A 13982-nucleotide genomic window follows, 5' to 3' on the forward strand; every position below is an offset into this window, starting at 1 on the left:
TTCTGGGCTTTTCTTTGTTGGGAGACTGTTGATAACAGCTTCAATCTCTTTGATTGTTATTGGTCTGTTCAGATTTTCTGTCTTCTTGGATCAATCTTGGTAGTTTGTGAGTGCCCTGGAATGTATCCATTTCCTCCAGATTTTCAAATTTGTTGGCATATAGTTGTTTATAGTAGTCTGTAATGATTCCTTGTATTTCTGAAGTATCAGTTGTAATATCACCTTTTTCATCTCTAATTTTTGTTATTTGTGACTTCTCTCTTTTTAGTTAGTCTTGCTAATAATGGTTTGTCAATTTTATTTATTTTTTCAAAAAAACAACTTTTTGTTTCATTGATCTTTTAAAAAAAATTTCATTGAAGTTATATCATTTTTTTGGTTTTCTATTTCATTTAGTTCTGCCCTGATCTTATTTCTTTTTTTTTTTTTCCTTTTTGTCTTTTTTCGTGACAGGCAAAGGATCGCAACCCTCAGTGTCGCGCCTGTACCAGACCGGGACCAGCAATGGGATCGCAACCCTCGGTGTTGTGCCCGCACCTCGCTCAGCCAGTGAGTGGCCGGTCTGTATGTGGGATCCGAACCCTCGGCGGGAGCGCCGCCATGCTCACAAGCGGCACACTGTAGCAGTGTGCCACTGGGCCGGCCCTTAGTTATTTCTTTCCATATACTAATTTTGAGTTTGGATTATTCTTCTTTTTCTAATTCTTTAGGGTGAAGTATTAGGTTGTTTACTTGCCATCTTTCCATTCTTCTGAAGTAAGCATTTAGTGTGATAAATTTCCCCTTTAGTACTGCTTTAGCAGTATCCCACAGGTTTTTGTATGATGTATCATTATTTTCATTAGTTTCAATAAATTTTTTTATTTCCTGTTTAATTTTTCTTGGACCCATATGTCATTAAGTAGAATGTTTTATAATTTCCATGTGTTTGTATAGTTTCCAGAGTTTCATTTGTTATTGATTTCTAGTTTTAATCCATTGTTGTCTGAAAAAATACAAGGAATAATTCCAATTTTTTAAATTTGTTGAGACTTGGTTTGTGATCTAGCTTGTAATCTGTCCTGGAGAATGTTCCATGTGCTGATGAGAAGAATGAATATTCTGAGGTTGTTGGATGAAATGTTCTGTAGATATCTGCCAAGTGCAATTGGTCTAAAGTGTTGTTTAGATCTGTGCCTCTCCATTGAGTTTTTGCTTAGATGATCTGTCCAATGTTGAAAGTGCGCTGTTCATGTCCCCTACTATTATGGTGTTAGTGTCTGTCTCTTTCTTTAGGTCTGTGTTTGCCTTATAAATCTGGCTGCTCTGATGTTGGGTGTATATATGTTTATGATTGTTCTGTCTTCTTGTTGGATAGATCCTTTTATCATTACACAGTGGCCTTCTTTATCTCTTTTTATGGTTTTTGGTTTAGAGTCTATTTTATCTGATGTAAGAATAGCTACTCCAGCTTGTTTTTCATTTTTATTTGCATGGTATATCTTTTTCCATCCTTTTACTCTTAGCCTATGTGTGTCTTTACAGGTGAGGTGAGTCTCTGGAAGACAGCATATTGTTGGGTCCATCTTTTTAATCCAGTCAGTCAATCAGTAGTTTCTTTTGAGTGGGGAATTCAATCCTTTTACATTAAGAGTTATTATTGAAAGGTGTTTATTTGCTTGGGGTGGTTGATAAACTTTTTTTTCTCTTTATCATTAGCTTTTTTGTTTTACTCGTGAGTTTTGTTCTTTCTTGAGTATTCATGTACTGATGTTTGTTTTTCAGGTACCAGACCCAGTACTCCCTTGAGAATTTTTTGTAAGGCTGGTCGTGTGGTAGTGAACTCCTGCAGTTTTTGTCTGTCTGGGAAATATACTATTTGACCTTCATTTCAGAAAGATAGCCTTGCTGGGTAAAGTATTCTTGGCTGGCAAATTTTGTCTTTTAGTACTTTGAATATATCATCCCATTCTCTTCTGGCTTTTAGGGTTTCTGATGAAAAGTCTGATGTTAGTCTGATAGGGGATCTCTTATAGGTGACTTGATGCTCCTCTCTTGCAGCTTTGAAGATTCTCTCTTTGTCTTTGGGTTTTGCCAATTTGACTATGATGCATCTTGCAGATGTTTTTGGATTGAATATGTTTGGGGATCTTTGAGCCTCCTGAATCTGAAGATTTTTTTTTCTCCCTATACCTGGGAAGTTTTCTACTATTATTTCATTAAATATGTTTTCAATGCCATTTCCTTTTTCCTCCTACCCTTCTGGAATACCCATGATTCAGATATTTAAGTGCTTAAGGTTGTCTGTTATCTCTCTTAGGTTCTCTCCAATTTTTTAAATTCTTTTTTCTTTTCTTTTTTTTTTTCTGTCTGTCTGTGTTATTTCAAATGGGCCATCTTCAAGGTCAGAAACTCTCTCTTCTGCTTGTTCTAGCCTGCTGGTTAAGCTCTCTGTTGTGCTTTTTATTTCATTGAAGGAATCATTCAGCTCCATAAGCTCTGCTACATTCTTTTTCAGGGCTTTGGTTTCTTTGTACATTTGCTCTTTAAGGTCCTGTATACTTTTTCTCATTTCATATGTGTTGTCTAGCTGAGTCTTCTTATATCTCATTTAGTTTCCTTAGAATCATTGCTTCAGGGCTTTGGTTTCTTTGTACATTTGCTCTTTAAGGTCCTGTATACTTTTTCTCATTTCATTTGTGTTGTCTAGCTGAGTCTTCTTATATCTCATTTAGTTTCCTTAGAATCATTGCTTGAAATTCCTTGTCAGTCATTTCAAGAGCTTCCCGTTCTATAGGAACTTGAAAGTTACTGCATTCCTTTGGTGGTGTCATACTTTCTTGGTTTTTCATATTTCTAGTATCTCTCTATTGGTGTTCAGTCATTGTGGCAGAGGCTTTCATGGTCCACTCATTCCACCCTGGTGTCTGCAGCAGTGGCAGGGAGTTTTGCTGATGCTCAGCTGCCTGTTGCTGCCTCGTGGCCCGGGGGTCAGTAGTTCAAGCCTCTCAGGGGTGGGGATTAGCCTGGGCTGGATCCCATGGGGGCTGCCAGGTTGAAGCTGCTGCCTCGGGGCCTAGAAGTCAGCATTTTCTGAGATTCACATTCTTGATCCAATGTACAAATAACAAAGATTTAGAAAAATAAAATATGATAACTTGATTTAGTTTTCTGAGTAATTCACATGCTTCATTAATAAGTAGGAGGAAGGGCCGGCTGGTTAGCTCAGTTGGTTAGAGTGTGGTGCTATTAACACCAAGGTCCAGGGTTTGATCTCTGTACTGGCCAGCCACCAAAAATTAATAAGTAAATTAAATGAAAAAATGTTAATATAAAAAAAAAGTAGTAGGAGAATAAAGAATAATAGCAAGTATTCACTAAGTGCTTCTCACGTACTAAGTGGCTTATAGCCATGATCTCATTTTATCTTATCACAGTCCCATTTACCATATGAAGACACTGCACCAGGTGCTAGGAATCTTGACACAATTTGACCACACTCCTTAGCCTCATGAAAAGACTGACGCACACACAACCAACTCATTCCAAGTGAGAGGCTCTAACATGGGAAGGGTTACTGTTATGGGAACTTAAAAAGAAGGAAGATTAATCCCAACTAGGAAACAGGGAGGCATCACTGAAGCCTCTAAGACTTGAACAATGAGCAAGAATGTGACAGATTATAAATGGAGGGAAAGAGCATTCTTGTTGGAGGGAACAGTATGCACAAAGGCTTCACTGATTGTGAAGGTGCATCACATGCTCAGGGAATGGTCCTAATTGTCTGGAGCGGTTACAATGTTGAGCACATGGAAGTGGAGATAGGTGGAGGGACAACATGCTCAATGTTGTAACCATTCTAGACAATTAGAACCACTGAGCCTGAAATATGGTGGGCTTTGAATCCCAGGCTCAAATTTGGAACTCTTTCCTAGAAATATGACTTACCATTAAAGGCTTTTTTGAGCATTAGAGTAACAATCACTAATCTTTCCTCTGCATTATGCCCACTAACAGCAGTGTTATTTTTTCTATTCTTGATAAAAATTAGCCCCAACTGGTTAGTATTTCATAGTCATAGACTTTCAGAAAACATCATATCTAGCCCACCTTTCAGCAGGTAGAGCATATGCCCATTTTACGGATAAGGCAAATGAAGTCCAGGGAAGCAAAGTGACCTAGGTTTAGAGGCTGAGTTAGGATTCCCGGTCTCCTGAAACTCAATTCAGCATTTTTTTGTGGTGTGCATATCACACACTCTCTGACCTCATGCGAATTCAATTATGAAAGAGACACAGAGAGAGCGCACACTATTTTTAAAGTACAGGCAGTCTCACCCACCTCCCCACTCATTAAATAGATATACCCAAAGGAGTTGAGATTGGAAATATGAATCCATCATCTTCTCTGTAGTCTTGGCACCTTCATGACCTTTGTAGAATGAAACTTATCACTCAAGTGAGACTCTAGAGCCTAGAAATATGCATATAATTTTTTTTTACTGTATAACCTCGTAACATGTTTCTTTACTTTAAGGTGATGAGAGGGCTGTTGAAAGCAGTTATGATGATTCCTAATTTCTGCCCCCTGCTGTGGCATGAGCGCTCTCCCTGCTGACCCTTAAGTGTCCTCCACAGGCTACTGGTGTCTGTGGATGAAGCTTTCCCGATCCCCTTTGCCTTCTGCAGGTTGTACCAGTCTGTCAAGCTCCTCTGTTTGGGTGGTATCTGCTTCACCTACCCCTTGCTGTTCTACGTCCCTGCAGAAATCATGGTGCCCTTCACTGTTTCCCAGGTACTGAAGCATTAGGGCTTCATGGTGACCTCGGCGTCCACACTACCATGGTCTGTCTGACATGTAAGTAAATGGCAGGCAGACTTACTTCTCTCCTGTCCCTCCCCCAGGCCCCAGGAGTTTCCAGGAGTTGGGCCACAAGAACATCCTTAGAGCAAGTGCAAAATTCCAGGCACAATAAGTGTTTGTGTAATTAAACTGAACCGAACAGAAGCACATCGGTTAGGTTCTTTGGTGGCAAGCAACAGAATAGAACTCTGGACAACTTAAGCTAAAACAAAAGAATTTGGAGGTGGCTCAGAGAATCAAAGGAAAAGCTAAAGATGCAGACCTTGAAAAAGATAGGGACAAGGCAAAGCCTCAGCTTGAAGTCAGAAGAATTAAGGGACTCTGCCTCTGGGATAAATTTCGACCAACTGTTCTGTCTTCTTGGGCTGATTGCTCAAGATGCAAAGTCTATGGAGAGAGCGTCCAATTGCACATGCCCATCCACTGGGCAAGGAAAATTGGAACTTTTTGATTCTGATTGACAGTGTCACCAAGACCTCAATGCAGTGAGGGAGATGGTGCCTTAAAGCAAAGATGGGGTCCTACACCAAGAGAAAAGGGAATGGATGAGGAGGGGTCTTAAAGCAACAGATGTCCACACAAAGTGGATATCGCCATCCAGATGACAGAATTCACCAGCTTAGGGTAACTGAGAAACAGGGAGGAATCAGATATGACATTAGCCGACTTGGAAAAATTGTCAGCCTTAGTATCTTCAAGTACTGAAAATAGTAAAAATTCTAGATGGGATAGAAACTAAGTTCAACACTCAGCCCACTATTCTTAAAGAGCTTAATCTGAGAACCTGAACAATGTCCCATGAACTTCCTGCGTTGTGTGCAAACATGGTATGTAAAGGCATGTGTTGTTTGGTTGATTGATTTTGATGTTGTTGCTTTGTCATTTTTTTGCCTCAAGAATCTGTAGTTCCCACCAACTCATCAAAGGGGTCTGTAGAAGGTTATGAGCCTCTGCTAACAAAGAAGCTGCCCTCTCACGCAGGTCTCAGTCTGAACCTACTTCATCAGAGCTCCCTGACTCCCTCCTGGCCTCTATTTCTACCAGAGACATGGATGAGGATTAGTTCCCACCAACTCATCAAAGGGGTCTGTAGAAGGTTATGAGCCTCTGCTAACAAAGAAGGTGCCCTCTCATGCAGGTCTCAGTCTGAACCTACTTCATCAGAGCTCCCTGACTCCCTCCTGGCCTCTATTTCTACCAGAGACATGGATGAGGATGTGAACAGTTTCTCAATTTGAAAAGTGAAGGCTCGCAGGAAGCTCTCTAGGGCATTTCCAGTTTAAATGGCAATTCTGGTTTGTTTCTTTCTGGAAATTCCTAGGCTCTCCCCAGTCTGCTTAGAGAGCTAGGTATAAATATGTGATTTTCTCTCCTTGCCTACCATGGTCAGGCAGGAAGAATAAATGAGCGATTTGAGCAGGGAACATGGCCAAGAATGAGAACACAGCTCAGTCTAAAGTTACCAGCTCCAGGTGATGAGGGACCAGGGTGGGCACATTTCCAAATTTAAAGGAAGCCAGAAATCTTGATTTTGTGTATGAGTGTGCAACTTTTCCAATTTTTACATAGTGGCAGCAAAAAGTAGACTTTCAAGTGGCCAATTTGTAACCGGGATTTAGATTTCATTTCCAAAGTATTTTTGAAGCCTCTCCCTCTGAACCTCTCCCTCTTTTTCTTTCTCTCTCTCTTCTCTCTCTCTCATTCTCTCCCACACTCACATACACATTCCTACTTATTCACACTCCTTACTTAAGTAAATGAGATTGCTTAATAAAACAGGTTTCCTTCTGTATCTTTGTGGCTTTATATTTCTTTGTTTGAAGATCTTCAGGGTCCTTCGGCGGCTGTTCAGCAGGATGGCTTCATGTCTATAAAAGGCAAGAGCGGAATGGCTTGTACTGTGAGTTTGGAATAAGCATTAATGAGTGAGAGGTTGAGGGTACATATTTTAAACTTAATATAACAAAGAGCTTTCTTATACTGGGTGAGAAGAGGATAGTGAATGCTCCATCTCTAAAGGTATTCAAGCAGAGGTAGGACAACCATATATCAAGGCAGAAATAATTTTGCTATATAGCCTATGAGAAGTTCCTTCCAAGTCTGAGATCCCCTTTCATGGTTCTCCTAAAAAGTCAATAAAATAAAAAGCTGGCGATTAAATTACTGAATCTAAAGGATGATGCTCTGGTAGCTATTGTCTGATGCATTATAATTAGGAGATTATAGAAGTCATGAAAAACATTTTTGCTCTGAAAATATTCACTGTGGATGCATAAAATGCTAGCCCTTGTCTGATCTAAATATACAACCCACAGATTTCTCTTCCACATTGTCTCTTCCTGGCTCACCTCTAACATTCAAGAACTGTTTTGGAGGCATATTGAGTCAGACCCCTCAGGCAAGTAACCAATAATTCATGAAATATAGAGAAGGGAGCTGAAAGTATCTCTAAAGCCAAGGCCAAGAGAGGACAGGCTACACATTGGGTCACCCAGAAAGTTAAAAATAAAATAATTTTTATTTTGTTGTACACTGAAGTAGTAAAATTTTGGGTATACTGTATTGTGCTAAATTAAACACAATATTAAAATTAACTTCACCTGTTTTCTTTTTACTTATTTTAATGTGGCTACTAGATAAGTTAACTTTATAAATGTGGCTTGCATTTGTGACTCATGCTATGTTTTTGTTGGACAGTGCTGCTCCAAACACTTCTTTAGCTTCATTTTACACACCTTCATACATGGAGTGTTCTTTTATTTAATTCAGAATATTTTCTAATTATCCTTACAACTTTCTCCTTAATGTGTCAGTTGTTTAGAAGTGTGTTGTTTCGTTTCCAAATATTTGGTAATTTTCCAGACATCTTACTGACTTATTTAATTTCACTATTGTCAGAGACCATACTTTTTGAATGACTTTAATTCTTTTAAATTTGTGGGGTTTTTCTAATGACCCAGAATATAGTCTATTTTGGTGAATGTTCCATGTGCACTTGGAAAGAATATATATTCTGCTGGTGTTAGATAGAGCATTCTGTAAATATTAAATAGATCAAGTTGATTGACAGTGTTGTTCAGTCTTCTCAATCCTTACTGATTTTCCATCTACTTGTCCTATTGATTACTGGAACAGGACTATTGAAGTTTCCAAATACGCTTGTGAATTTATCAGTTTTTGCCTTATATATTTTGAAGCTTTGTTGTTAAATGCATACACATTTACGTCACTTAGAGTTGTTTTGATGAATTAACCCCTTTACCATTATACAATGTCCTTCTTTATCTCTGACAATATTCCTTGTTCCAAAATCTACTTTGTGTGATATAAATACAGCCACTCCAGGTTTTAGTGTTTGCATGGTACATGTTTTTCTGTTTAATTTTAACTTGTTTAGGTCTTTATATTTTTTTATTTTTTTATTTATTTTTTGTCTTTTTCCGTGTCCGGCAACAGATCGCAACCCTCAGTGTCGCCCCCGTACCGGACCGGGACCGGCAACGGGATCGCAACCCTCGGTGTTGCTCCCGTGCCTCGCTCAGCCAGTGAGCGGGAACCGGTCTGTATGTGGGATCCGAACCCTCGGGCGGGAGCACCGCCGCGCTTCCCAAGCGGCACACTATCCAGTGCGCCACCGGGCCGGCCCAGGTCTTTATATTTTAAGTGGGTTTCTTGCAGAGAGTATATAGTTGAGTCTTGCTTTTATAACCAATCTATTGGTCTTTTAATTGATATTTAGACCATTTATATTTAATGCAATTATTGATATGGTTGAATTAAAATCCACCTTCTGCTCTTTGTTCCCCTTTTCATCTTTTTATGCCTGCTTTTGGATTGAGTATGTTTTAACATTCCATCTTATTATGTATACCTCTTTTAGTTTTTTAGTAGTTGCCCAAGGTTTACTATATACATCTTTGATAAATTACAGACTACTCTTAAATAATATTATACTGCTTTATGTGCAGTTTAAGAATCTTACAATAGTACACTACCAATTCCTTCCTTCTATTTTTGTGCCATTTTTATCATTTATTTTATTTTTATATATGCTATAAAACCCCAATACATTGCTACTATTTTTGCTTTAAACCAGGGGTTGTCAAACTTTTTCTTAAAGGGACAGATAGTAAATATTTTAGGCTTTCAATTCATACAGGCTCTGTTGTGATTACTTACCTCTGTCACTGTAGCTCAAAATCAGTCATAGACAATGTTTAAACTAATGAACATGGCTGTGTTCCAGTAAATCTTTAGTTATAAAAATAGATCACCAGCCCAGAGGCAATAATTTGCTAATCCTTGCTTTAGATAGTCAAATCTCTTCTAGAGCAACTAAAAATAAGGAAAAAATATGTTTTATATTTACCTTTAACCATTTCCAAAGATCTTAACTTCTTTTTGCAGATCCAAGTTTCTGTCTGGTATAATATCTACTTCCCAAAGAATTTTCTTTAAGTTTCTTTAGCACAGTTCTGCTGATAATGAATTATCTTAGTTTTTGCTTGTCTAGAAAAAGTTTTATTCTTCTTCATTTTTGAAAGACATTTTCTCTGGTTTGACAGGGTTTTGTGCCAACACTGTCATCACTTCATTGTCTTCTGGTTTGCATCATTTATGATAAGTATACTGTAATTTTTATATTTGTTCCTTTGTGTGTAAATCCCTTTTTTTTTTTTTTTATCCCTGGCTGCCTTAAAGGTTTTCTCTTTATTTTTGGTTTATAGCAGTTTGCATATAATGTTTCTAGGTTAGTGTATGTGTGTGTGTGTGCTGCTTACCCTGCTCTGCTTTGGTGTTTTTCTCTGAACTTCTTGATCTGTAGTTTTATGTCTTTCACTATTTTTTGAAAAATCTTGGTCATTATTTCTTCAAATATTTCTTTTGCCACATTCTCTTTTCTCTCTCTGGGATTCCAATTACTCCTGTGTTAGACTATTTAACATTGTCTCACGGCTATTGAATGTTCTAGTTTTTTCACTCTTTTTCCTGTATTTCAGCTTGGGTAATTTTTATTGATCTATCTTCAAGTTCACAGAACCTTTCCTTGGCTCTTTGGAACCTATTGCTAATTTTATCAAAAGAATGCTACATCTCTGCTACTCTATTTTTTATTACTTGCATTTCTATTTGATTCCTTTTTGTAATTATCATCTCTCTGATAATCCTCCATGTTCATACATATTGTACAAACCAGCTTCAGAAATGCCATGAAGTTCTCAGAAATAATCATGTCCTCAATGCTTTAGCCTGCTGGGATGGTGGGAAGCAGTCTTGGGGCTGAATCTGTCTATGAGAATAGTCTTGCAGAGGATGACCAGGATGACAACCCAGAGATTCTCTGCGAGAGTCACAGAATCTCAGAATTCTAGAAGCTTGCAGTTTTGAAATCTTAGAAGGTAGGGTTCCAAAAAAATGTGTTAGATTTTAGAGTTGAATTTCAGAGTTTGAAGACCTCCAGGGATGGGAGTTCACACCTCACAAGGCAGCCAAAGCCAAAGAGAAGCTGTCTTCCTTCAGTAGGGGGATATTACTATACCACTAGAGGGAAGCCAGTCCCTGTTCAGTGTGTCACAGTCACAACAAAAGCAGGATCTCCCTTTCTTCTCTCTGTCCTCCACTCCCATATATACCAGCAGTGAGACAGTCACTAATCTTACGAAAAATTAAGGTGTATCAGTACACACTTTTGTTTGTTAAAGTGCTTGTAATGCAATTGGGTAGGAAGGTCTTAGTTCCTTTCTGTAAAAGGAAGAGATTTTTAAAAGGGACTGTTGCTAAGCCTTTTTCAACACTCTTTTCTTTAAATTTGCTTTACTAAATCTCTGTTGACAATAGGAGCTGATAGCAAGACAGAATATTAGGAATTCTTTTAACTTCACTTTCAATGACCTCATCTCTAAAGTGGGATCAATTTCCATTCTGTTTCCCTATTAGGCTTTAAAATGTTACAGTGCGATATCAAAAAGAGCTAATGATATATCATTATGTGAGAAAGGCAAGTAGTAGGACAATGTTATATTGCAATGTCATTTGTGAAAAATGAATGTGTGTTGGGCCGGCCCGGTGGCGCACTGCTACAGTGCGCTGCTTGGGAGCGCGGTGGCGCTCCCGCCGAGGGTTTGGATACCATGTGGAGACCGGTTCCTGCTCACTGGCTGAGCGAGGTGTGGGAGCAACACCGAGGGTTGCGATCCCGTTGCCGGTCCCGGTCCGGTACGGGCGCGACACTGAGGGTTGCGATCCGTTGCCGGACACGAAAATAGACAAAAAAAGGAAAAAAAAAAAAAAGAAAATTCCTCCAGTTTTGGGGCCGGCCCGGTGGCGCACTGCTACAGTGCGCTGCTTGGGAGCGCGGTGGCGCTCCCGCCGAGGGTTTGGATACCATGTGGAGACCGGTTCCTGCTCACTGGCTGAGCGAGGTGTGGGAGCAACACCGAGGGTTGCGATCCCGTTGCCGGTCCCGGTCCGGTACGGGCGCGACACTGAGGGTTGCGATCCGTTGCCGGACACGAAAATAGACAAAAAAAGGAAAAAAAAAAAAAAGAAAATTCCTCCAGTTTTGGGGCCGGCCCGGTGGCGCACTGCTACAGTGCGCTGCTTGGGAGCGCGGTGGCGCTCCCGCCGAGGGTTTGGATACCATGTGGAGACCGGTTCCTGCTCACTGGCTGAGCGAGGTGTGGGAGCAACACCGAGGGTTGCGATCCCGTTGCCGGTCCCGGTCCGGTACGGGCGCGACACTGAGGGTTGCGATCCGTTGCCGGACACGAAAATAGACAAAAAAAGGAAAAAAAAAAAAAAGAAAATTCCTCCAGTTTTGGGGCCGGCCCGGTGGCGCACTGCTACAGTGCGCTGCTTGGGAGCGCGGTGGCGCTCCCGCCGAGGGTTTGGATACCATGTGGAGACCGGTTCCTGCTCACTGGCTGAGCGAGGTGTGGGAGCAACACCGAGGGTTGCGATCCCGTTGCCGGTCCCGGTCCGGTACGGGCGCGACACTGAGGGTTGCGATCCGTTGCCGGACACGAAAATAGACAAAAAAAGGAAAAAAAAAAAAAAGAAAATTCCTCCAGTTTTGGGGCCGGCCCGGTGGCGCACTGCTACAGTGCGCTGCTTGGGAGCGCGGTGGCGCTCCCGCCGAGGGTTTGGATACCATGTGGAGACCGGTTCCTGCTCACTGGCTGAGCGAGGTGTGGGAGCAACACCGAGGGTTGCGATCCCGTTGCCGGTCCCGGTCCGGTACGGGCGCGACACTGAGGGTTGCGATCCGTTGCCGGACACGAAAATAGACAAAAAAAGGAAAAAAAAAAAAAAGAAAATTCCTCCAGTTTTGGGGCCGGCCCGGTGGCGCACTGCTACAGTGCGCTGCTTGGGAGCGCGGTGGCGCTCCCGCCGAGGGTTTGGATACCATGTGGAGACCGGTTCCTGCTCACTGGCTGAGCGAGGTGTGGGAGCAACACCGAGGGTTGCGATCCCGTTGCCGGTCCCGGTCCGGTACGGGCGCGACACTGAGGGTTGCGATCCGTTGCCGGACACGAAAATAGACAAAAAAAGGAAAAAAAAAAAAAAGAAAATTCCTCCAGTTTTGGGGCCGGCCCGGTGGCGCACTGCTACAGTGCGCTGCTTGGGAGCGCGGTGGCGCTCCCGCCGAGGGTTTGGATACCATGTGGAGACCGGTTCCTGCTCACTGGCTGAGCGAGGTGTGGGAGCAACACCGAGGGTTGCGATCCCGTTGCCGGTCCCGGTCCGGTACGGGCGCGACACTGAGGGTTGCGATCCGTTGCCGGACACGAAAAAAGACAAAAAAAGGGTGAGCGGGAACCGGTCTGTATGTGGGATCCGAACCCTCGGCGGGAGCACCGCCGCACTCCCAAGCGGCACACTCTCCAGTGCGCCACCGGGCCGGCCCCAAAACTGGAGGAATTTTCTGATAATTTAGCCCAAACTTTTCTTGAATCCTTTTCCTCTCCACCCTGCCATTTTACAGACAAGCTAACTGAGGCTTAGAGATGGAAAGTGACTTGTTCAATAGTCACAAAGAAAATACCCAATATTTTACTGTCATTTTGACTCAGAGGACATTTTGTTATTAATGCATTAAAATCCATAAACACCAGCTTTTCCTTCCATGTGATGGTTAAAGAGACATTCTTGTTCCTGTCCTCCTCCCTGAATGTGCCTCACTCCGATGTACACCCGAGGGTTAAAAGGGAGATAAAGCTCAAGAGTGAGGTGGAAAATCTGCTTCCCACATTGCTTGGTAATTTTACAAAATGCTGAAAGTTTAGTGATTTGTACTTCAGGCTTTATCAAATCCCTACCTTGATAGAGCCACACTGAAGTTACCCTGCCAAAATATCCTGTCCCCATAGAGAGCTTTTAGCAGGACAAGGAGATTCCTTCAGGAGTCCTGTAAAATATTTTCTAATGCTCTGCCATGCTTGGATTTGGTAATTGTAGGGTGTCCCCCTCCAGGGCAATTGGAAACCTAATGCCTTCTTCACCTGCAGGCATCTTGGCTGTCCTCATCCCCCACCTGGACCTGGTCATCTCCCTGGTGGGCTCTGTGAGTAGCAGTGCTCTGGCCCTCATCATCCCACCCCTCCTGGAGATCACCACCTGCTACTCAGAGGGCATGAGCCCCCTCGCCATCGCCAAGGATGCCCTGATCAGCATCCTGGGTTTCGTGGGCTTTGTGGTGGGGACCTACTAGGCCCTCGATGACCTGATCCAGCTTCAAGACTCTCTGCTCATTCCCAATTCCACTGGCATCTTGGAACAGTGACCAATTTCAACAAAACACTTCTTTCACTCCCTAAACTGACATTCTAGCTTTGTTTGAACAAAAATCCTTCTTTAATTGCTAATGTCTGTATTTTTAGGAGGCCGCCATGGTGCTGGGAAAGGAGCACAGGAAGGAGCTCATGGATCTGAGTTCTAATCCTGGGCTCTCTCATTTGCTCCCATTTGGTCTGATCCAGGCCAACTCCCTTTGGGAGCCTCAGTTTCACAAATGCTATTAAGGATTCCAGCCTGACCACCTCAGAATGTCATTGTGGGGATCAAGTGAGAGTATACGGCTGAATACATTTTCAAAAGATAAGGTGCTCTACACATGTCAATGATTCTTATTATTTCACTAC

At 41.9% G+C, this 13982-nt stretch overlaps 1 pseudogene; it reads left to right on the top strand.

The window, feature by feature from the left end:
• LOC103594466 overlaps positions 1-13624 on the top strand; it is a 55634-nt pseudogene extending 42010 nt beyond the window's left edge.
• Positions 13625-13982: the final 358 nt, after the last annotated feature.

The sequence above is a fragment of the Galeopterus variegatus genome, unplaced genomic scaffold, assembly GCF_000696425.1.
Source record: "Galeopterus variegatus unplaced genomic scaffold, G_variegatus-3.0.2 Scaffold1562, whole genome shotgun sequence".
NCBI classification, from domain to species: Eukaryota; Metazoa; Chordata; class Mammalia; order Dermoptera; family Cynocephalidae; genus Galeopterus; species Galeopterus variegatus.